This window comes from Argopecten irradians, chromosome 2 (genome assembly GCF_041381155.1).
Source record: "Argopecten irradians isolate NY chromosome 2, Ai_NY, whole genome shotgun sequence".
NCBI lineage: Eukaryota > Metazoa > Mollusca > Bivalvia > Pectinida > Pectinidae > Argopecten > Argopecten irradians.
The window spans coordinates 28992081-29017789 of record NC_091135.1 but is presented as its reverse complement, the minus strand read 5'-3'; the positions used below and the strand labels follow the sequence as shown (position 1 = coordinate 29017789).

General features: G+C 34.4%; 1 pseudogene; it reads left to right on the top strand.

Moving 5' to 3' along the window:
• Nucleotides 1–9932: 9932 nt before the first annotated feature.
• LOC138316954 (sepiapterin reductase-like) lies at nt 9933–25308 on the top strand (annotated as a pseudogene).
• The last annotated feature ends 401 nt before the right edge of the window (nt 25309–25709 follow it).

The window sequence follows — 25709 nt, the reverse complement described above, 5'->3', positions numbered from 1 at the left end:
GAATGGAAAATGTAAATATTTGCCTATAAGCTGCACACAATTCGTAACGTTATGTTTTGTTTGGTTAATTAATGTCTTATTTCCAGTCTGTGGCGTATACATTCTGTTAACTTGAGGAAAACATTATTATTATTATTCAATGTTCTGTTAAATAATCCGTCCCCGTCAATTAATTTTAATTTTTTCACGTTTCTTTATTCCGGCGGGGCCTTACAGTTTTTAAAGTTGCTTCATCACCACCGGCAGAGCAACAGGATACCCATAATTTGAGCAATACCTGATTATAATGTTTGTATGTGTTTAACCAACACAAAAAATGCATATATACTTATTTTGCGTAGCTTTTGGTGCAAATGCACAATCAGAGCTTAAATTCCATATATGTCACCTTTCCATGGATTTTTTCGGGAAGCAATTGAATTATTTTCAATATTTTATTTTAGATTAAGATAAGAAGTCTCAAACTGTCCAATTGTGGTAATAGTATAAAGTAAGTAACCGTTTGTAACTGAAAAAATGCTAATTCAATCTGCTCGGTTTTTTATAGAGAAAAAATTACCAGTCGTCGGCGGTTGAGCATCTTTAAAGTACTTTGAATGAATGATTCGAAATCTGTTTCCCGTTCATGTCACATATTGTTAAGATTCTGTATGAAACGAAGATGTGAAATTAGAATGTGTTTGTTTGTTTGATTAATTAACGTCCTATTAACAGCAAGGGTCAAGTGTTAATCGTGTTTGTTTGTCGTTATATTTTGTATGAAACTAGGAAGATGGATTCCATATTCTAAATCGTGTTGTTCGTCCATTAATAGTTAAATCAGTGCTATGTTGTTACACATTGTGTAATGACAGAGGACTAATAAAGATCTGTAGTGTTATTCATAGTGTTTGTCCGTGCACAGTTCTTTGTCAGCGCTACCTTCATATGACTTTTGATCAAAGTTTAAAACAAAAACTCGTAATGATGTCGTATCAGTCGATTCTGTTTTTATTAATTGCACAATCTACAGTTTACGATCACATTCTAAGAAAAAAATACCAAAGTGGCATTAAAAATGTTTTTGATGAAGTTACCTTTATATGTAAAAGTACCGATCAGGTAGCTAGATGGAAATTAGTACTTCAAATGGGTTTCCCGATATTTTTCATATTTCATATACCGATTATCAACATGTTCAGCGTTATTAAACTTGTTCTCCTGCAGTACATATACCAGGTCGTCCACAGCAGCCTATGGTGTCAACAACTTGCCGATCCTTTCTTATACCTTTAAAAGCAAAACAGTACAATAGAAATTGAGTATGCAACAATACAGTCGATCTTCGGAAATCCAAGACAGTCATTGTAGACTGTTTTATTCCATTATTATTCTCTAATTGCATGAGACCTACAGGAGATTCGAAACAAGACCTTTAACTAGATTCATCTTTAAAATTTAAAAATGCCAAACAATGGTCATCTGTAGTTCGAATTTATCCAAAACTACAATTTTATTAACCAACTTTCTACTGGCTTGCGACTCATTATCGTGATATGGAATAGCGCAATATAAAAATGCGATTTTTTAAAAAAATGTGTGTGTAAAAAGTAAACACATACCAAAATTTCAGAAGAAAATTAATGTTTAGATTAAAAGTGGCAAATATTCAGTAAATCTTTAAAAAACCCTCAAAAGTAGGAACGTTAGTGAAAAAGAAATGTTTGATATAAGCATGACAATGCAAGTTAGTAAAACTATACCATTTGAGACGAAAAAAATATATTAATAAAGAACGTCTTATTTTATTGCCCAAGGGTAAATTAAATTAACCTTCATATCACACTGCCACGTGGGGACATATTTTTTTTTCTATTATACCGAAAATTCACGATTCGTTACTCTAAGGTTTAATAAGTTGCTTGAAAATGCGATGAGTTAAAAAATGACGTTTTTACGCTTTGTCCCGTCATTGTTGTTACAATCGGAAGGAAGATAACGCCATGTGAAAAGACGGATGGTCACCATAGGGGCACCTTCGCCCCATGAAAATACGATGTTTTATTTCCCCGAGGGAAATACGACGAGTTTTATTTCCCGTCAGAATGTGATTCGTTTTCAACTTATAACAGACACTATTATATTTAAAATGAGTTATAATAATACTATTTACTTGTCTCGACTACGTGCAAAATATAACAAATATTGAATGTTCATTTTGAATTATTTAGAGTCGACATATTTACACAATAATTGATATGTGAATAACTTGTGACTTATGTATTTTACTCAGAGTCCCGGGGTTACTAAGGTCCATGTCCTTTAATACCTTTAATAATTGTTGTTGTTGATGATGATGATATAGATGGTATTCCTTGTTTCTTGATGAATACCAGTTATGATTTAATGAAATTAGGTGGAAACTTTGAAATTTTTCACGGTGCAAAGCACGAGTGAAAAATATCAAAGTTTCCATTTCACGAGATGAAACATTATTGGTATTAATCAAGAACCAAGGAATATTACTCTATTTATAACATTTGTTTTCTCGCTTTAATTTACAGAAGACCATCACTACTATTTCCGTCAAAGGTTATTCCGCCGCCATTGTATTTTACAAACGTTATTTGTCCCCTATTCGGTTATTAAGTCATATATTTCACAAACAAATACGTCATTTTTGCTGTCACTGCAAGCAATTGACTGTAGGAACGTAACAAGTCATATGCTGCATTTCTGATATGGTCGAAAAAGCGAGTGAAAATATCAAAATCGATATTTCCACTCCAGTTAAATGATCACTTTTATATTTTCACCAATACCAAGCTAATTAATTAAGAAAGTTATATTATCAGCCGTGGTGCAAAAATGTAATAAAATAAAATTATAAGAATTAAGATACCCCAAGTAAATCACAGCTATAGAAATTATACTGAATTTTTTAATTTTCTTAGCAAGGCAGCCAAACATTAAAAAAATATTAAAAATCATAAAAGATCCCGGCTCCGCTGGAATTTACGTTTGATTATGTTATAACAATGTTTATTTGGGGACAGCTAGGACGTTTTTTTATTGTGTCGTTCCATTAATTAGTGTGGTTAATGAACATGAGGATTTATCTGTGTTACTTCAAGAGGATAAGGTTATTATTCACATGTATTCCAAAGGAGTTAGATTAAAACCAATAAACAGTTTTTTAAAAAATGGACGCCCGTCCTATTATCAATTGTTAAATATTGTTTATTAAAATTGCTGTCAGCGGTCCATAGCAAATAGAACTTATAACTTTTATTAAGCAAACTTAATCACATGTTTGATCAAAACAGGTTTTATATTTCAGGTAGATATATACAATGGCGAAAATACAAAGGTTAGTTTATGATATTATGCAATTTTGCGGAAGAAAACAATATTACGGGCATGTTATATAATGATCGACTTTGAAAAAAAGCCTTCGATCTGTTTCATGGAAATTTATACGCAATGTCATTGGAGTTTTTTTTTAAATAATTTGGTCCTAACATCAGAAATTGGTTTAAAGTTTTAAATAGTAACACTAGATCAACAATCAATCAAGGAGGCAATTTTTTTATCATCCTTTTTTAAATATCAAAAGAGGTCTGTCGACAAGATCCTATTTCCTCATATTTTCCATTTTTATCCTATGTGTAGAAATTCTAGGAGTAAGACTTAGAAATAATAAAAAGATTAAAGGTATTAGTGTAAATAATGATCAGAATTCTTATTTCTCAATATGCTGACGACACCTCTCTTATATAAGATGGGACGGAAAGATCTTTGAAATGAATCTATTGAAGAAGTTAAATGGTATTTGCTAGAGTCTCTGGGTTTGAAATCAAATATGGTAAGACACACGTAGTCTGATTGGGAAACAAAATATATAGTGAAGATACTTGTTTAGAATTAAATCTTCAATGGGGTAAGAGTAAATTTGCACTGGTCAAACTGACAATCACTAATTAAGACATGGAGTAGGAGAGTCACTGACACCCGAGGTAGTAGAGTTTTTCCTGATAAAATCCTTAATGATACCTCAGTTTAACCATTTATTTATAGCATTACCAAATCCTGATTGATCAGCTTTTAAGACTAAACTTAACAATATTCTTTTTAATTTTTTTGTGGAAGCATTAAAACTGGACATAGGAAAAAGGAGAGAACTCACAATCATTCAACAAAAAACTAGTAGAAGTGGGGGCCACAATAAGGTGAATAAAAGTCATTTATAGGAAGCGTTTGAATCGTGAGTGATGGAATTAGAAGATTACTGCAAAAAGGTCTGTTGCAAATAGCAAATTATATTTAAAAACACACAATTGATTAAGTATAGTAACACTTACACACTAGTGGGTCTAGATTTTATGTGAGGCTTATGTAAAACACCGTAATTAAAATACATTCTGCAAGAAGCAAGATATATGTTTCTAGCATGTGACAAGGATTATAAACATAAGGATGATAATAAGTATAAAAAAACACAGAAAAGTACATCAATGGAAATGGTTCCTCAGAGATATTAATGCCTAAATTAGACCTATTGGTGGTAAATACTGGTTTTTTTTTACAAAGTCATATGGTCCGTAAAAAACCATTACAGTAGTAACTGACTTATGTCAAGAGTAATAGTATGTACACACATACATTTGTAAACTGCTTTGATTGATTCAAATCAAATTAATCAGCTTAATACTAAATTATGGTAGAACAACGGAGTTTATTATCCTGCAATCCGAAAATGAACAGACCTGAAGCTGGACTCGAAAAAAATGGTCACATAAAATATACTATTTATTCCAATCTAATATTATAATAATTTCATGATGCAAAGTAAAAGACTATCAAATGTATACTTGTACAATAACCAATGACAACAATAGAAGAATACTCGAACAAAGTAGCAAAATATTTAATACAATAGTTCATTTAAATCATTTGAACTGGGTTTATTTCCCAAATTCCCATCACAGTAAACGAGAAAATCAAATCATCAGAAGATTTTCAATATAGATTAACACATCATATCTTGACCACAAAGTCTTCAATGTTTAAAATAGGATTGTCTGCCTCGCCTCTCTGTCCTCGCTGTAATCATGAAAAATAATTCACATTATGTGGGGAATGTCAAGAAGTGCATAATTTTTTACAAAGTTTGGAAACACTCTTCGACGCACTTATTCCATTTTCCTTTATTAAAAAAAAAATCCTTTTTGGTTTAATTTCGCAAAATCTCATTAAGATTTACATACAAAATAGACAATGTTATTCTCATTTTGATTAAATACTATATATAAAAGTGTAAATGTCTCAATAAAAGATTTAATCCATATGTAGCAATCACGGAAATCAAGGTATACTATAAGATTCAGAACTATATAACTAATAGCCAAGGTGAACAAGAGCTGCAGATTTTTAAAATTGATGACTCCTGGTACAGTTAGCTGATTAAAAGTTATCAATATATATATCTATTTTTTATCAATCAAAAATAATTTCAAACCGTGTAATAATTGGCATAATAATTATTTAATGTAATCTTTAAATATTGCTCTTGCTAGCCCAGGCTCACTCACCCCCCCCCCCCCCCCCCCCCTCTTCCCCCTTTTTTGTACCCACCTTTCCCGAATTCCCTGTTTCCCAAACTTCTCTGTCTCTATTTCTTCTACTCTTTCTTCTTCTATGTTTGTTTGTTATTGTCACGTGCAAGTGTCTTACATGTAAGTTTTGTATGGTTGTATGAAAATGGGTGTGTGCGTGTAACTTAGTCTATACAATAAAAATGTATATGAGAGTTAAAACTATTAATTAGTGGAGGAATTACTCCTGTATTATAATTCATACGGACAAATTAAGCTTATAAAACGGCCTACGTCCTTTTGTGGCAATATAGTTAATTTCAAATTTACATGCCTCAGTGTAAACAAAATACTTGCATAATATGTGTTAGGAATGAAAGTTGTATCTTTGTTTATGTTTTATAACTGTCTGATGAAATTTTGGGAAAATAAAATAAATAATAAAAAAAAAAAAAAAATCAGAAATTTTATCAAACTTTACAGTAACACGATCTACGGACATAGATAGTACATACCTTAGGTTAGGGCCTGATGTATATTTATATTTGAAGTATACCTAAGAATTGATATAAAGGCGAGGTGAACAAAATATCACTCGTTTTTAAACTGGGTCTAAAAGACAATAGTAATTGTGTGGTGTGAACGTCTCACTGAAAATGTGCTGCAGTTGTTCCATTGCATATTGCTCGGATATTAATCCCTCCTTAATTTTAACTGATACTTCATTTAGACCAAGTCTGTATGTAACTCACGGAAAATGCTCATGACGCGAATTGGTTCTACCTTTATCATCCTAATCCATCCGGTTCAATGGCCAAGGAATATGAAAATCAAATAAATTAATAAGTATGATTGCGGCTTATGTTTTAATATTGGTAAAATTACCTGCGCTATAGAGACCTAGAGACGGCGCTGGCCGCTGTGCTGCCCCAGAGGATATGTTCACTACGACTCGGACAGGTGAAGGGCCATAGAAAGTTGTAAAGAAACTTGAGTTGAGTAGAATCATTCCACAGAGGTTGGTGTTAAAGTAAGATCGAACACGATCGCCATCACAGTGTTGTAGTCCTGTTCGGCCTTTGTCCCCAGTTGATGCACAGTTATGAACAAGCATTTGGACTTGTATCTAAAATCGTCCTTCGTTATAGTGTCCATCAAAATATACCTTGGTCAGCTTTTCCCTATGGTCATAATTGTCGTAATTATCACCGTTATATTAAGTGTCAATGTTATAATTTTCTGTCCGAACTATTTCCATAGCCTCCACATTTCCTGGCCCATCAGTACAAAAACAGACTTAGGACGAAACATGACCGCAAACTTAGTGGCCATACTTTTACCTATCCCTCTACTGGCATCCGAGTAATTGCTATAAAAACTCTTCTTGTGTGAACATCTTGGTCTGGTTTCTTCCATTCTCCCTGGAAGGAAGTCTGCGTATTGTTTAGTGCTATAAATTATGCGTATTCACATACTTAAGATATAATATATTTAAACAGACTGTACCATTGAAATGATATACGACAACTATCTACTCAGGGACATTTAATCTGGCCTACCTCACAAATCGACTAGTCCCGTTATAATAGACGTACCTGCTAAAGTTATAAATGGGTTTGGTTTTTATTTACGTCTATTATGGTTCTTTAAGGATGGTACCATGTATGCAATGTGTGGTGTGAATGTTGCGTGTCCTAGTAATACTGGAACTTTTGTCATATTATAATGAAATCTCACTGACGCATGCCGCAAGACAGCAAACAGGCATACTCCATCCGGTCACATTATATTGACAACGAGCAAATCAAACGTCCCACTCCCTGTATCTCTGAATTAAGAGGATGGTAGCATGATTCAAGGCAGTTTTTCCCCGTATTGTTAATGCCCAATTCATCGTTTGGTTTATCAGTTACATGTATGCTACGATTGCTTTCCTAGTTCAGTTTTTTTTTATATCTAACAGCAATGAATGATACATATTGGTTTGTTGGTTGGACTTAACCTTATTAAGAGCGAAGGTTATTGAAGAACGGCCACATGTGATGAAATTACTATGTGCATAATATAAGTGTCGGTATGGGACGCTGTTGTAAATTCGTACTTTTTTTTTTTTTTACATTTTTTTTGCAGTGAAATATAAGGTTTTACGGTGAACATAAAAGCGATAAACTTCACTCCAGTGAAATTATTCACTCGCTTTCGACCAACCGTGTTGCAGCATTGACAGTGAAAATATCATTTTGATAGTTACGTCAATAGTTTGTACAGACATATGACGTAATACTCACAAAAGTGACGTAATAATCGCAAGGACAAATAACTTTGTACAATACAATGGCGGAAAAACCTTTGAGATCAATAAAATATTCCTTGATTTTTTACGAATACCAGTAATAATTCATCTCGTGCGGTGGAAATTTTATATTTAAAAGTATATCAAAATTTTCCACCTCACTCGATGAAATATAACTAGTATTCATCAAGAAACAAGGAATATCCTCTGTAATACTGGTATCCTGCCCTTTAGATAGTACTATTTCACGATGTTGCCAAAGATACCAAACGGCGCCAATACTGACCTCGGTCAAACCAGCTGTGTGGGGTATGAATGTTTTATTCGTAGATTAACAGTCCAGCAGTTTTCTTGTCATTAAAATAAAGACGTTTAACCAGTTCAATAAAATGTTTGATTTACACAAATAATTTGTAAAATTATTAGACATGCACGGGACTAACCATTCCTAGGTCTAGAATCTCTATTGGGCTTTGGGATAATTTGTAAATTAGAATCTCTATTGGGCTTTGGGATAATTTGTAAAATTATTAGACATGCATGGGACTAACCATTCCTAGGTCTAGAATCTCTATTGGGCTTTGGGATAATTTGTAAAATTATTAGACATGCATGGGACTAACCATTCCTAGGTCTGGAATCTCTATTGGGCTTTGGGGTAATTGTGATACAGCAGATTATTGTACAGATAATATCACAAAAACGGCCATGACCTAGTCGTATTGACCTCGTATCTCAAATCATCGACCTTTATCATTCGGCTATTAAAGTTATATGCGAGATAGATATGACAGTTGGACACATTCTCCTATGACACACAAATAATCTTACATGAGTGACTGTAATATGGAATTTATTAACCTCGACCTTTTGACTACAAGCTCGTCGCATATAAAATGTTTAAATTTTATATAATAACAGTCACGGTTGTAAGAGTCCTATAGACACAATACCAGTGTTTATGGAAATAAACCTAGAACTGTCGCCAGAGCGGACGACTAATACCCCCGCTGTATAAAATTATTTGTTTGTTGGAGTTTTACAGCCAATCGACTACTAAGGTCATTTAAGGGCCAAACCACAAGTCGTGCATTAGCTTTAAAGATCCAAATAGTAGATAAATAATGATTGCATCTAAAAGATAAGATAAAACATAGAAAAGTAAAAACTAAATTTCATTTCATAAACAAAAATGGCTTAAACACGTGAGAAAACTTATGCACAATGTTGATGAAACAATAAAATGTTATGTTTATAGGATAAAATGGAAAACACCTTCATACCTGCACAAAGGACCTCTTCACGAACAACGGAAATTTGCCCACCAACCAATTTTATTAAAACTAAATGTTACATGTAGGAACATTAAAGCAAACCCTTGAAATACGTTTAAAAAATTCAAAAGATCCCAGGGGCCTGTGCTGTGGTCAAATTAAAGTTGCACAGTGGAGGTGTATGACAGGGTTCCCTTTTTGATCCAAAAAGGTTTTATGTCATCAACCATTATTTTCTGAAGAGTATGAATAATTACATATTATAATCACAAATATGTAGGCAAAATTTAACAAATACAATTTTGGATGTTATTTTCGCACGGTAGTTAAATATCACTGCGTCAGACGGCAACACGGCGAAATGAATGTTAAACGCCTGCTCATCCCGTTACAACCGTGAAGCCATGGAACCGTATCCACCTAATGTTTTATACAACTGCCGACTTTTAAACCATAGCAATTACCTGCATCTACGTTATGAACGCTATGTTTGAGTTGTACAGCCCATCGACAACTAATGTCGTTTTAGGGTGAAACTACAAGTTATGCTTTATTATCAATGAACCAGAATATAAACAATGATTGGATCTAAAAGATCATGGTTAGAAAAAAAGGCAAGTAAGAACTAAAGCACAGATTCCACATGTCGATTTGATAGAAAGAATGAGTGGTGTTGATAGTCATGCTTTATTTACACAGCATATTACATTATCTGCTTCATCTATTTGTGATAGCGTATTGATAGTAATATTTCGATCTATGCTACACGTACAGCAGAGGATGTCGGAAGCAAACATGGAGAGGAAACACGAAAACATTTTTCTCAGAAAGAGTTTTGTGGCCATTACTGGAGCTAGTAGAGGATAAGGAAGAAGCATGGCACTACAGTTTGCGGCTAAGTTACCCCCTACATCTGTCATAGTACTCATGGCAAGGAATGAGCAGGCGTTACAATCTGTGAGATCAGAAATTGTATCCGAGACAACCACTGTTACAGTGCTGGTACAAAAATTTGACCAGGGGAGTGTAGAAAAAAATTACTTCAAAGGAATGTTCGACCGAATTCTATCACAAAACAAACTCTCATCAAACGATTTTGAACAGTTTATGATCGTACACAATTGTGCTGCTGTAATTGCGGCGTCAAAGTACGCTTTGGATCTCTGCGATGCCGAGGAAGTGAGAAGTGCATTTGACATCAACGTCACTGGAATGATCCTACTTAATACAAGTTTCTTTAAAACTTTCTCTGATTCCTCGAAATCCCGCGTGGTTGTCAATGTTTCATCGTCAGCTGCTTCATACCCGCTAAAATGCATGCATGTTTATTGTGCAGGTGAGCTTTTGTATTTTTTGGGTGACCTATAGCTATCTTGTTTCGTCCGTCGTTGTACGCCATGCGCTGTCCGTAAACGTTTCACATTTCTAGTTATCAAGTTCTACCAATACTATTTAGCTGAATCTTGCCTGAAATGATCCTGACATGTTTCCGACCAAGTGTTGTTATTTTTTGGGTTCCGAAATCCAAGATGGCCGCCACATACGCCGTCTTGAAATACACATTTTGAACTTCTTGTCAAATTCTGCCTGTACGATGTGGCTGAAACTTGCCTGAAATGATCCTGATATTGTCCTGACAAAGCGCTAATATTTTTCTCGTCGATCCGAAATCCAAGATAGCGGCCATCGCAGTAATGAAAACACATTTTGAACTTTTCTCAAGTTCGACTTGTAGGCTTTGGCTGAAAGTTCTCTGAAATGATACTGACATGGTGTTGACAAAATGTTTCGTGTTGATTCCAAATAGAAGATGGCCGCCATGATACCTTATCCAATTAATTTCCTATACGACTTTTACTAAGGTAGTCAAATCACCATTACAGCCCTTGGGCCTCTTGTTTTTTTTTCATTTTGTTTTTTAATCTTTAAACTGTGTTATATTGTTGACATGTATGTACTTAGCTTTGGTTCTGTCCCTGGGTCGAGACACACCGTAGTCTAAAAAAGTGGTAATTTCCGCTCCACCGCATAAAGAGAGTGTACCTATTTTGGTCATTGTCTGTATAATGTGATTGTGTAACCAGGTGGGTGTGCTTGTTGACGGTATCTTTGACATCATGCTTCAATAAATTAAAGCAGAAAATACATCTATTACACACAGATACAATACAAATATACCACACACTTGATAAAAACATTCACACACCCACAAACTGTAAACACAGCACTTCATACTGTTGATAAAATATTAAGCACAATTAACTGTTGCTGGTCGAGAAATATTAAAACTTCTGAATTTTCAGCATAGAAATTATGCACACATATCATTTTTAATTATGAGAATAAGTGTGCAAATTATCTTGCATATATCTTGAAACTTGTGAACTATACTTACTCAAGTTATCCTGTTCACAATGAAATGTTAGCGCACGATGACGGACAAAAGACTATCGCAATAGGTCACCATGACCTATGGTCAGGTGACCTAAAAATCAATATGATTAAAATACAGATCCTCATTATTATTCCAACTGCTTGTCCTTTGTCACGATGATTGATTTGGTAGGTTTGATGTTCATTGCGCAAGGCAAAATAAAGTCATTATCTAGAAGAATTCTAACATATAAATTTCAAGAGTCGCAAGAAAAGACATATATCAGCCTCCGAAAATATATTACATCTTGCAGGCCGACATTTTGTCGTTTTAATAAAAAATGTATAATAAGCGCGTTTGTTGATTTCCACACGGATTTATTGATGATGTCAACTTTTTCATTAATAGGTAAAGCCGCCAGGGACATGTACATGCGCGTGCTTGCAGCAGAAGAGCCGTCCCTGAGGATATTGACATTTGCTCCTGGCGCGTCGGATACGGTCATGGTGAGAGAATTTGAAAGCTGCTGTCTTGATAAGGAGCTGATTGCGTTGCTAAAACGTAAGTTTATCTTAGTATCTTATCTAAACAACGTTCACCTCACAATAACGTTCTACATATAAGTCACTGTTGTTCTGAGGGGAGGAGATAGCATAGTCACTGATGTTCTGAGGGGAGGAGATAGCATAGTCACTGATGTTCTGAGGGGAGGAGATAGCATAGTCACTGATGTTCTGAGGGGAGGAGATAGCATAGTCACTGATGTTCTGAGGGGAGGAGATAGCATAGTCACTGTTGTTCTGAGGGGAGGAGATAGCATTATTATCGTGCCGTCACTCCAACAACACCATAAGACTCACTTCGTGATAGATCACTATAAAAACGGCAACAGTTTCACTATACAAAACGACACAACACGAACATACCGCAGTCACCTCCCACTACACACACGCTAAAAACATCGCATACATGGGAGGCCGTCCTTACATGACCTTGACTATTAGTTATATAATAGGACGCTAATTAATCAAACAAACAATCTTGTAGCAAATGGCATAATATGGGACGGAGGTCTTAAAGAAATCCTCCAAATCGCCAAACTACCAGTCAAGCATTAGTATTAATGATTCAGACAGATGATAAACAATGATTGCATTTAAAAGATTAGGATAAGATTAGGATAAGAAAAATGCACTAAAACACAGATATAGTCCAGCGGATTCGTGAAAAATTATGCACATTTTGATAATAGCATGAAACATGGCACAAATATACTTCATCATATAGGAAACAAAATAAGGACCCGGGCCACCTCAGATTTTTCCTAAATATAGAAATGGCGGCCATTTTCCAAAATTTATAAGAAAAATCACTATATCGCCTATATATGACAATTTTTTGTTGGACTCAGACATATCTAGTGGTATTTTTACTGAAGTGTTTCAGCAATTTGAATTAGATCATAAATTTATGCTTTTAATCCCATAAGTTGACTTATAGCATCATAAAAGACATTTTCCAAGATGGCCGCCAATTTCTAAGGAATAAGGAAACATCATTATATCTTTTGTAATTGAGAATGTGTGTTGTACCTTGACACATTTGGTTTTAATTTTACTAATGGACATACGCATTTATTTAAGTACATGGCAGTCTCTAATTGACATTTTCCAAGATGGCCACTAGTTTATAAAAAAAATCTGAAACTGTTATGTATATATCTATTAAAGGTTAATATCCTTCATATATATATATACTAAACGTCAATATACAAAACTTAGGAATAGATATTTGCAAAACTTCGGAGGAGAGATTTTCATGAATGATATGAATGATATATTTGTTCAATATATTTCAATCTTTTAACTAGCCTCCCGAGGATGGGGGGGGGGGGGGGTGTGTTAGTTATCTGTAACATCTGACTATTGATTTCGACATAAACATACAATTTTAAGGAAGAAAATGCTGAATTTTGATAACTTCAAGATGTCCAATGGGTCGAAATACTAGGTTAAGGTTTTGTTGCTTGTTGTGAAATGCTATACATGCATTATCTAAGCAATGATATGGATTTCAACACAGATATTGGATTATAAGTATTGTTTTTGGTATGGGCAAATATTTAAAGGTAAAAAGTAGAATTTTGAGAATTTCAAGACGCTCATGGGGCCAATCTGTACTTTACTTTTCCTCACCAACTAACATTGATTTCTGTATTTGAGTATGGTCTTAGGATTACATTATATGTTGTTCTGGATATAGGCAATCATTTTAGGGATAAACATTATTTTTAGAATTTCAACTTCTTCTCTGAAACTAAGCATGTACCCATAATGCAATGGTAGCTTCCTTATAGGGTGGGTGGGGATTCAAATTTGTACAAATGATGGGGCTGACCCCCTTGGGGCCTGAAGGGCGGGATCAAAAGGGCTCAATTTGGCTATTTCCATATACATGACTTCTTCTCTGCAACTAAGCATGGGAGAGCACTCATAATGCAATGGTAGCATCCTTATAATTTGGGGATTTGAAATTGTACAAATGAAAGGGCTGACCCCACGGGGCCTTAGACGCGGGACCAAAAAGGTCAATTAGGCTACTATCTTTATCATCATTTTTTTGGTTATGATTCAAAATTGAACACATTTTGGGTCAATTTTGCTAATTTTCTAATTGTAAGAGTCTTTGTGATAATAACTAAACAAAACCCAGGTGTGTGATACAGGCCCTCTGGGTCTCTTGTCATGTTGTTTCTTCTTGTATAGGACCTACATGACGTTGATAACCTCCGCCTGCTATTTAATTTTATTTGGGACAAAGATTGAGAATTTTAAAGAAAAAATTTGTGATTTTTCTCCGGTAATAAGTCATTCTCTGAGAAGGATATGCTGTCTGTACCGATACATTCCATTGCTTGTTCTGAAAATGGATTATCCATACCACAGATCACACCTGCAAGTGTCTTGACATCTTAAAAGTAGAAAGGTTGATAATGTGTAATCTTGTCGTCGGATTTTTTGTCTTTTTCAGTTTTTAAATTAATATACATGTTCCGATGATTCATCTACTGCCTTTCCCTTAAGGTTATGCTAATCATCAACCATTATTTTCTGAAGAGTATGAATAATTACATATTATAATCACAAATATGTAGGCAAAATTTAACAAATACAATTTTGGATGTTATTTTCGCACGGTAGTTAAATATCACTGCGTCAGACGGCAACACGGCGAAATGAATGTTAAACGCCTGCTCATCCCGTTACAACCGTGAAGCCATGGAACCGTATCCACCTAATGTTTTATACAACTGCCGACTTTTAAACCATAGCAATTACCTGCATCTACGTTATGAACGCTATGTTTGAGTTGTACAGCCCATCGACAACTAATGTCGTTTAGGGTGAAACTACAAGTTATGCTTTATTATCAATGAACCAGAATATAAACAATGATTGGATCTAAAAGATCATGGTTAGAAAAAAAGGCAAGTAAGAACTAAAGCACAGATTGCACATGTCGATTTGATAGAAAGAATGAGTGGTGTTGATAGTCATGCTTTATTTACACAGCATATTACATTATCTGCTTCATCTATGTTCTGAGGGGAGGAGATAGCATAGTCACTGATGTTCTGAGGGGAGGAGATAGCATAGTCACTGTTGTTCTGAGGGGAGGAGATAGCATTATTATCGTGCCGTCACTCCAACAACACCATAAGACTCACTTCGTGATAGATCACTATAAAAACGGCAACAGTTTCACTATACAAAACGACACAACACGAACATACCGCAGTCAACTCCCACTACACACACGCTAAAAACATCGCATACAATGGGAGGCCGTCCTTACATGACCTTGACTATTAGTTATATAATAGGACGCTAATTAATCAAACAAACAATCTTGTAGCAAATGGCATAATATGGGACGGAGGTCTTAAAGAAATCCTCCAAATCGCCAAACTACCAGTCAAGCATTAGTATTAATGATTCAGACAGATGATAAACAATGATTGCATTTAAAAGATTAGGATAAGAAAAATGCACTAAAACACAGATATAGTCCAGCGGATTCGTGAAAAATTATGCACATTTTGATAATAGCATGAAACATGGCACAAATATACTTCATCATATAGGAAACAAAATAAGGACCCGGGCCACCTCAGATTTTTCCTAAATATAGAAATGGCGGCCATTTTCCAAAATTTATAAGAAAAATCACTATATCGCCTATATATGACAATTTTTTGTTGGACTCAGACATATCTAGTGGTATTTTTACTGAAGTGTTTCAGCAATTTGAATTAGATCATAAATTTATGCTTTTAATCCCATAAGTTGACTTATAGCATCATAAAAGACATTTTCCAAGATGGCCGCCAATTTCTAAGGAATAAGGAAACATCATTATATCTTTTGTAATTGAGAATGTGTGTTGTACCTTGACACATTTGGTTTTAATTTTACTAATGGACATACGCATTTATTTAAGTACATGGCAGTCTCTAATTGACATTTTCCAAGATGGCCACTAGTTTATAAAAAAAATCTGAAACTGTTATTTATATATCTATTAAAGGTTAATATCCTTCATATATATATATACTAAAGGTTAATATCCAAAACTTAATAATAGATATTTGCAAAACTTCGGAAGTGAGATTTTCATGAATGATATGAATGATATATTTGTTCAATATATTTCAATCTTTTAACTAGCCTCCCGAGGATGGGGGGGGGGGGGGGGGGGGGGGGGGGGGGGGGGGGGTTAGTTATCTGTAACATCTGACTATTGATTTCGACATAAACATACAATTTTAAGGAAGAAAATGCTGAATTTTGATAACTTCAAGATGTCCAATGGGTCGAAATACTAGGTTAAGGTTTTGTTGCTTGTTGTGAAATGCTATACATGCATTATCTAAGCAATGATATGGATTTCAACACAGATATTGGATTATAAGTATTGTTTTTGGTATGGGCAAATATTTAAAGGTAAAAAGTAGAATTTTGAGAATTTCAAGATGCTCATGGGGCCAATCTGTACTTTACTTTTCCTCACCAACTAACATTGATTTCTGTATTTGAGTATGGTCTTAGGATTACATTATATGTTGTTCTGGATATAGGCAATCATTTTAGGGATAAACATTATTTTTAGAATTTCAACTTCTTCTCTGAAACTAAGCATGTACCCATAATGCAATGGTAGCTTCCTTATAGGGTGGGTGGGGATTCAAATTTGTACAAATGATGGGGCTGACCCCCTTGGGGCCTGAAGGGCGGGATCAAAAGGGCTCAATTTGGCTATTTCCATATACATGACTTCTTCTCTGCAACTAAGCATGGGAGAGCACTCATAATGCAATGGTAGCATCCTTATAATTTGGGGATTTGAAATTGTACAAATGAAAGGGCTGACCCCACGGGGCCTTAGACGCGGGACCAAAAAGGTCAATTAGGCTACTATCTTTATCATCATTTTTTGGTTATGATTCAAAATTGAACACATTTTGGGTCAATTTTGCTAATTTTCTAATTGTAAGAGTCTTTGTGATAATAACTAAACAAAACCCAGGTGTGTGATACAGGCCCTCTGGGTCTCTTGTCATGTTGTTTCTTCTTGCATAGGACCTACATGACGTTGATAACCTCCGCCTGCTATTTAATTTTATTTGGGACAAAGATTGAGAATTTTAAAGAAAAAATTTGTGATTTTTCTCCGGTAATAAGTCATTCTCTGAGAAGGATATGCTGTCTGTACCGATACATTCCATTGCTTGTTCTGAAAATGGATTATCCATACCACAGATCACACCTGCAAGTGTCTTGACATCTTAAAAGTAGAAAGGTTGAAAATGTGAAATCTTGTCGTCGGATTTTTTGTCTTTTTCAGTTTTTAAATTAATATACATGTTCCGATGATTCATCTACTGCCTTTCCCTTAAGGTTATTTTCTGAAGAGTATGAATAATTACATATTATAATCACAAATATGTAGGCAAAATTTAACAAATACAATTTTGGATGTTATTTTCGCACGGTAGTTAAATATCACTGCGTCAGACGGCAACACGGCGAAATGAATGTTAAACGCCTGCTCATCCCGTTACAACCGTGAAGCCATGGAACCGTATCCACCTAATGTTTTATACAACTGCCGACTTTTAAACCATAGCAATTACCTGAATCTACGTTATGAACGCTATGTTTGAGTTGTACAGCCCATCGACAACTAATGTCGTTTAGGGTGAAACTACAAGTTATGCTTTATTATCAATGAACCAGAATATAAACAATGATTGGATCTAAAAGATCATGGTTAGAAAAAAAGGCAACTAAGAACTAAAGCACTGATTGCACATGTCGATTTGATAGAAAGAATGAGTGGTGTTGATAGTCATGCTTTATTTACACAGCATATTACATTATCTGCTTCACTGATGTTCTGAGGGGAGGAGATAGCATAGTCACTGATGTTCTGAGGGGAGGAGATAGCATAGTCACTGTTGTTCTGAGGGGAGGAGATAGCATTATTATCGTGCCGTCACTCCAACAACACCATAAGACTCACTTCGTGATAGATCACTATAAAAACGGCAACAGTTTCACTATACAAAACGACACAACACGAACATACCGCAGTCAACTCCCACTACACACACGCTAAAAACATCGCATACATGGGAGGCCGTCCTTACATGACCTTGACTATTAGTTATATAATAGGACGCTAATTAATCAAACAAACAATCTTGTAGCAAATGGCATAATATGGGACGGAGGTCTTAAAGAAATCCTCCAAATCGCCAAACTACAAGTCAAGCATTAGTATTAATGATTCAGACAGATGATAAACAATGATTGCATTTAAAAGATTAGGATAAGAAAAATGCACTAAAACACAGATATAGTCCAGCGGATTCGTGAAAAATTATGCACATTTTGATAATAGCATGAAACATGGCACAAATATACTTCATCATATAGGAAACAAAATAAGGACCCGGGCCACCTCAGATTTTTCCTAAATATAGAAATGGCGGCCATTTTCCAAAATTTATAAGAAAAATCACTATATCGCCTATATATGACAATTTTTTGTTGGACTCAGACATATCTAGTGGTATTTTTACTGAAGTGTTTCAGCAATTTGAATTAGATCATAAATTTATGCTTTTAATCCCATAAGTTGACTTATAGCATCATAAAAGACATTTTCCAAGATGGCCGCCAATTTCTAAGGAATAAGGAAACATCATTATATCTTTTGTAATTGAGAATGTGTGTTGTACCTTGACACATTTGGTTTTAATTTTACTAATGGACATACGCATTTATTTAAGTACATGGCAGTCTCTAATTGACATTTTCCAAGATGGCCACTAGTTTATAAAAAAAATCTGAAACTGTTATGTATATTTCTATTAAAGGTTAATATCCTTCATATATATATATACTAAACGTCAATATACAAAACTTAGGAATAGATATTTGCAAAACTTCGGAGGAGAGATTTTCATGAATGATATGAATGATATATTTGTTCAATATATTTCAATCTTTTAACTAGCCTCCCGAGGATGGGGGGGGGGGGGGGTTAGTTAGTTATCTGTAACATCTGACTATTGATTTCGACATAAACATACAATTTTAAGGAAGAAAATGCTGAATTTTGATAACTTCAAGATGTCCAATGGGTCGAAATACTAGGTTAAGGTTTTGTTGCTTGTTGTGAAATGCTATACATGCATTATCTAAGCAATGATATGGATTTCAACACAGATATTGGATTATAAGTATTGTTTTTGGTATGGGCAAATATTTAAAGGTAAAAAGTAGAATTTTGAGAATTTCAAGATGCTCATGGGGCCAATCTGTACTTTACTTTTCCTCACCAACTAACATTGATTTCTGTATTTGAGTATGGTCTTAGGATTACATTATATGTTGTTCTGGATATAGGCAATCATTTTAGGGATAAACATTATTTTTAGAATTTCAACTTCTTCTCTGAAACTAAGCATGTACCCATAATGCAATGGTAGCTTCCTTATAGGGTGGGTGGGGATTCAAATTTGTACAAATGATGGGGCTGACCCCCTTGGGGCCTGAAGGGCGGGATCAAAAGGGCTCAATTTGGCTATTTCCATATACATGACTTCTTCTCTGCAACTAAGCATGGGAGAGCACTCATAATGCAATGGTAGCATCCTTATAATTTGGGGATTTGAAATTGTACAAATGAAAGGGCTGACCCCACGGGGCCTTAGACGCGGGACCAAAAAGGTCAATTAGGCTACTATCTTTATCATCATTTTTTGGTTATGATTCAAAATTGAACACATTTTGGGTCAATTTTGCTAATTTTCTAATTGTAAGAGTCTTTGTGATAATAACTAAACAAAACCCAGGTGTGTGATACAGGCCCTCTGGGTCTCTTGTCATGTTGTTTCTTCTTGTATAGGACCTACATGACGTTGATAACCTCCGCCTGCTATTTAATTTTATTTGGGACAAAGATTGAGAATTTTAAAGAAAAAATTCGTGATTTTTCTCCGGTAATAAGTCATTCTCTGAGAAGGATATGCTGTCTGTACCGATACATTCCATTGCTTGTTCTGAAAATGGATTATCCATACCACAGATCACACCTGCAAGTGTCTTGACATCTTAAAAGTAGAAAGGTTGATAATGTGTAATCTTGTCGTCGGATTTTTTGTCTTTTTCAGTTTTTAAATTAATATACATGTTCCGATGATTCATCTACTGCCTTTCCCTTAAGGTTATGCTAATTACTACTAGGTATTTCTAATGAGCCTGATAGATGAATAAAGCAGATAATTGCCTTTGTTATGTCTTCACTCTAAATTTTCTTGTCTAAGATTTTCTTCACTGAAAGATGCTGCCAAAGACCCATTAAACTGCAAATGGGAAAACCAGTCGTCCCATTCACTTTATGCTGTGTGCTAAGCATGAATAAAGAACAGTCAGTAAATAGTGTGATCTTAAGAAATGATGCAATATAAGTGTGGAAGTTTGATTCCCAAAGTGATCAAGGAAAATAATCATCACATGCTCTTATGAATTGTAAAGTGTTTTTTTTTTTATTTCAGTTAGGAAAACAATGCGCAGAGAATTACTTTTTGGTAATGAGTCTGCCTTCAAAGCAGGAACAACACTTGCCTGAACAATGACATACTTAATAAATAAATGTATTAAAAACTAAAAGCTAATTTGAATTATAGTAAAAATAAAAAGCTTATATGAATTAGATTAATTATTTACACATCACAAATGAGTTCTGATACTCATGTAATAAGCAAAATGAGTGTGGCGGCCATATTGGAAAATGGCCGCCATGATGTCATAGGTTATTTTTTGGAAATGACCCAGGTCCTAAAAAGTTTTCTTTGCTTGTATTCTTGATGTAAAATCAAATTAATTATAATTAAATCTTTAGATAAATTTTGATAACTATAACTTGATGCTGTTGGAATGTACAGTAATAAGTGTGGCGGCCATATTGGAAAATGGCCGATATCACGTCATAGGCTTTTTTTGGAAATGGCCTAGATTCTAAAAAGTTTTGTTTGGTTGTATTCTTGATGTCTAATCAAAATAAAATATTTAAATAAATTAAATAAATTTTGATAACTATGACTTGATGCTGTTGGAATGTACAGTAAGTTATATATGTGGCGGCCATATTGGAAAATGGCCGCCATGACGTCATTGGTTATTTTTGGAAATGGCCCGGGTCCTAAAAAAATTCATTTGGTTGTATTCTTGATGTCTAATCAAATTAATTATATTTAAATCTTAATGAATTTTGATAACTATAACTTGGAAGTGAAGATATGCGATAAGTAAAATTTGTGTGGCGGCCATATTGGAAAATGGTCGCCATGACGTCATGGGTTATTTTTTTAAATGGACCGGGTCCTAAAAATTTTCCTTTGGTTGTGTTCTTGATGTCTAATCAAATTAATTATTTTTCAATCTGAAATAAATTTTGATAACTATGACATGATGTTTTTGGAATATAATAAGTTATATGTGTGGCGACCATATTGGAAAATGGAATATTTTTGGAAATGGCCCGGGTCCTAAAAAGTTTCCTTTGGTTGTGTTCTTGATATGTGACAAGGTTCATGCTTTTATCAAAAGGTGCACAATTTGACCAAATTTCTGCACGAATCCGCTGGACTAATAGTGAATGTTGATTTTATAAAAAAAGATTGCATGGGATAAAATAGGTTTGGCTAAAACACATGAGAAAATTAATGCTTAAGGACGTTCCGAACAGTGATAGAATGCGCCATTCGTTCGGACCTCCTCGGGTCAATGCATGCATTCGGAACTGCACATGAAAACTCTTTTGTGACTAAGATTATGAAGAATAGCGATCTATATATTATCCGTCTAACGATATCTTACCTTTTAACGTTAAAATCAGGATAGTATAGTCGATAAAAGAAGTATTTGTCGATATTGTACTTAGGTCGGTTTGCCGAAAGCTTGATACCGGGTGAAAATCAAAGTTTGTAAGGTAGGTGTAGGACCTAGTTTCGACATAGGCCTACTAGAAAAAATAATATTGTCAGATATTTGAATTTGGCAAGGCTAATATAACATGAAGCTACATGTATCTTTTGAGATGCAAATTACATAACTCATACAAACGGACTGATATATGCCGAGACGGTCTTGATCTTGTACTGAATAAAATGAGATTTCATAACAATCAAGTGATAAAAATATTTTCAGTTCAACTCCGTTAAACTGTGAATATTTGACACTTAAATTAATATACATGTGTTTCAAGGAGATGCATAATTAAATCAAGATATTCCAATTTTGCCGAGTAATACTCTAGTATAAAACTACAGATACAGAAATATGTTCATCTCTCCATCGCCCCACCCCTACTTTTCGTTCAATTTGTACATGTACAAGCTAGTATATTCCATGAATATTGCATATGTAGATGTCTACATGTATCATGTTTAGCTAATATGATCCTCAATAAGCACTAATACGTTCGGGAAACAAGATTTTATTTACTGTATACATGTACGATAAGACATAGGCCTAACTACTGTAATTAGATGATACCTGTATTTCCCGTTTTGAGAAAATGCATGGAAGTACTCTCATTCAGTTGATCAAATACTATCTTACGAAAAAGCACATGAAGGCTAGTGTCAACATCAGTATTATAAATGTGATGTAGAAACTAAACATGTACATGTAGGCATAGACTAATTATTTTCCTGTCTACAGTAATGAGCTGAACGTAGATCGAGGATTCAGAATAAGAGATTTTTTTCTAAGGCGTATACTTGCCGTATAGGTTATATTGAGGATCCAATAATCTGTTTTAGTTTACTTCGGATAATAAATATATATCTACACGTATTAGATATGCAGATATCTCCTCAAAAAAAAACATACAAAGACATACAGTTGTATATGATGACATCGATTTTATCGACATTTTTGTGATCAAGTTGAAGTTATCAACTTCGATCGTTGTCACGTAGACGCTTTTCATCGTTACAATTTTGGCGCCAAATTCAAATTTATGCTTGAATATGTGCCTCAAACGACTATTGAAGCTAAGATATCTTGACGATGGGAAGATAGATTTTGATAAAATATATTTTCAGCTTAAACAATATAAAATCATGGATTGTCTAAAGGGTAATTGAAGTAATTTAAGTTGAAATTCAAATGCAAAAAACCTTTTTAGGCCTAATTTACACGCATTCGCATGAAAAATTCACAATTATTGTATTTTTAAGAGTGGAAGCGACATTGAGGTCATTGATAGCCATATAAACTTACATATTAAAGATAAAAAATGTTGTTGTTTGTAATATTTCAGTCAATTATCAAGCTTTGAATATATGTGTGTAAAAATTGTATTTTGAGAAAAACAGACGGTAAAGTAGGGTTATTGAGAGTACAATATTTCCAAAACCGCACGGTCAAATTTCAAATAAAAGCCTTAATAAACAGTTTATCAACCAATCTTTCAGTGAGCAAATTTTAAAGAAAATTTAAACGAGAGGAAATTTTTAGGCCTAAATGTATCGAACCACCTTAATGTTGATGAAACGATCAAATATTGAGTTGATACGATAAAATAATGGGGAAACGCTCATAATTCAAATTGAATGTTGATAAATGATTATGTTCATTTGAATCAGCTCATTCAATAACGGAAACTGGTTATACTAACATCCCAAAGGAAATTAGAAAGATAAAAAGCAACGTATACGTATATTCTATAACATATAAGTATTATGTGCATTAAGAAAAATCACAATAAATTAGCTTTTTTCATGTCATAACAAGACATAACGAATGAATGAATAGTTCATTTAAAAAGATACTTTAGGTTTTGAGTCATCTAACCCAAATGGTAAGGATAAGGATGACCTATTGTCATCATGCATTGTCCGTCGTCCTGTGCCTTCCGTAAACTTTTCATTTAAACTACTTCTCAATAACAGAAAGTCTTAGAGTGTTCGTATTGGACATGTACCACGTTGGGATAAAGGCCTACCAAGTTTGTTCAAATAAATGACGAACTACATTCAAGATTCACCATAGAGACCTGATAATTAGTCTAGAATGCTGGGATATAATTGTTCAAATGAATGACATTGACCTTTATTCAATGCCAGATCAATCAAGACTTGCCGTCTACTTTATTGCTTTTATATTTTGTATCGTATGTAATATGGTCAAATGAGCATTGGGCCTCTTTGTAAAAAACGTTCCGAAAAACTGATACTATCAAATGGTAAATGAACACTGCATGCATCGTTATTGGTGGCATGAAGCTTCCGTTATGATCTACCATTGATTTAAACCCGTTAAAACCCTTATAACAAACCTAGACACACATGCATTGTACACTCACCATGGCCCTATTAGAATGACATTCTAATTGTATTTGCTACCCTATTGCATTTTTGAATCGTAAAAGACAACTAAAATTATTATCTCCACCCTTCTTCTTAAATGACTTTCTTCAACGCACTGTCACCTTTGATACCGCCACAGTTGTCCTTCAGTTGAGCGCTCACCTCTATAAAAAATCTGGGTTGTCTTCTTACCAGGACACACCAGTCTTTTCACAGTGCTCAGTATAAAAGGAATGGGACGACTGGTTTGGCCATTATCAATATAATGTGACCGGAGGGGGTATGCTTGTTTGAAGTAGTAATAACGACAAGAGTTACGCTACAACACGGAGACACAACGTAGTAATTGTTAAAATTTATAAAGACAAAGATAACTTCTTTACCATTATAAACTTATGATACACTTGCATATGTGTGAGGCGTTATGATGGGCGAAGGCTGCACTATGTCATGACAGCAGACGCAATATCCATCTAGGAACACAAACTAATAACTATGAGACCAGGCCGAGCACTGTTAGTCGCGAAAGTAAAATCAAATGAAAAACGGAGTGAAAGTAGAATATTTACCTGTAGTATTGGATTTTACAGTACTGTCACAGACATTTCATGAAATAACACAAACGGTGCATATGTATGTTTCAGATTTCCGAGAAACTGGCAAAATGACGCAGCCGGACACGCCCATCTCTAAAATGTTGGAGATACTTGAGGAGAACAAGTTTGAAAATGCTGTTTACGTGGAGAGTGACAAAGTGTTTTAAGTTCAAAGCAAAAACATGACGGATCAAAACGGATTGTATGCGTTTGTCCTAATGTTATTGTATTACAATATATAATCAGTTGAAACGAAATAAAAGTGAAAATATTCCTTTCAATTTTTGCCAAATCAAAACAAAGTTGCTGATCATGATATCACACTCGTCATAGGACACTATTATTTAACATGTAATAAACATATATGTCAGGTAAACAAAATATATAGACATTCTGTTACAATACAAAACGAAGTTTTGAAAAGGAAAGAAAATGAACAGCATGTTGATATATTCTGTACTTGTAACAAAGTGAACACTTAAAATCAGTTGATACAGACGTGTCTACGTAATAGGAAGGCAGACATTTACTATCTCAATCTTTAAAGGATGAAGGGAGATATTTACTATTTCAATCTTTATAGGCTGAACACAAAGATTTACTATTTCAATCTTTATTCCCATTTTGGTCCCTACTACAGCACTCTTGCGGAT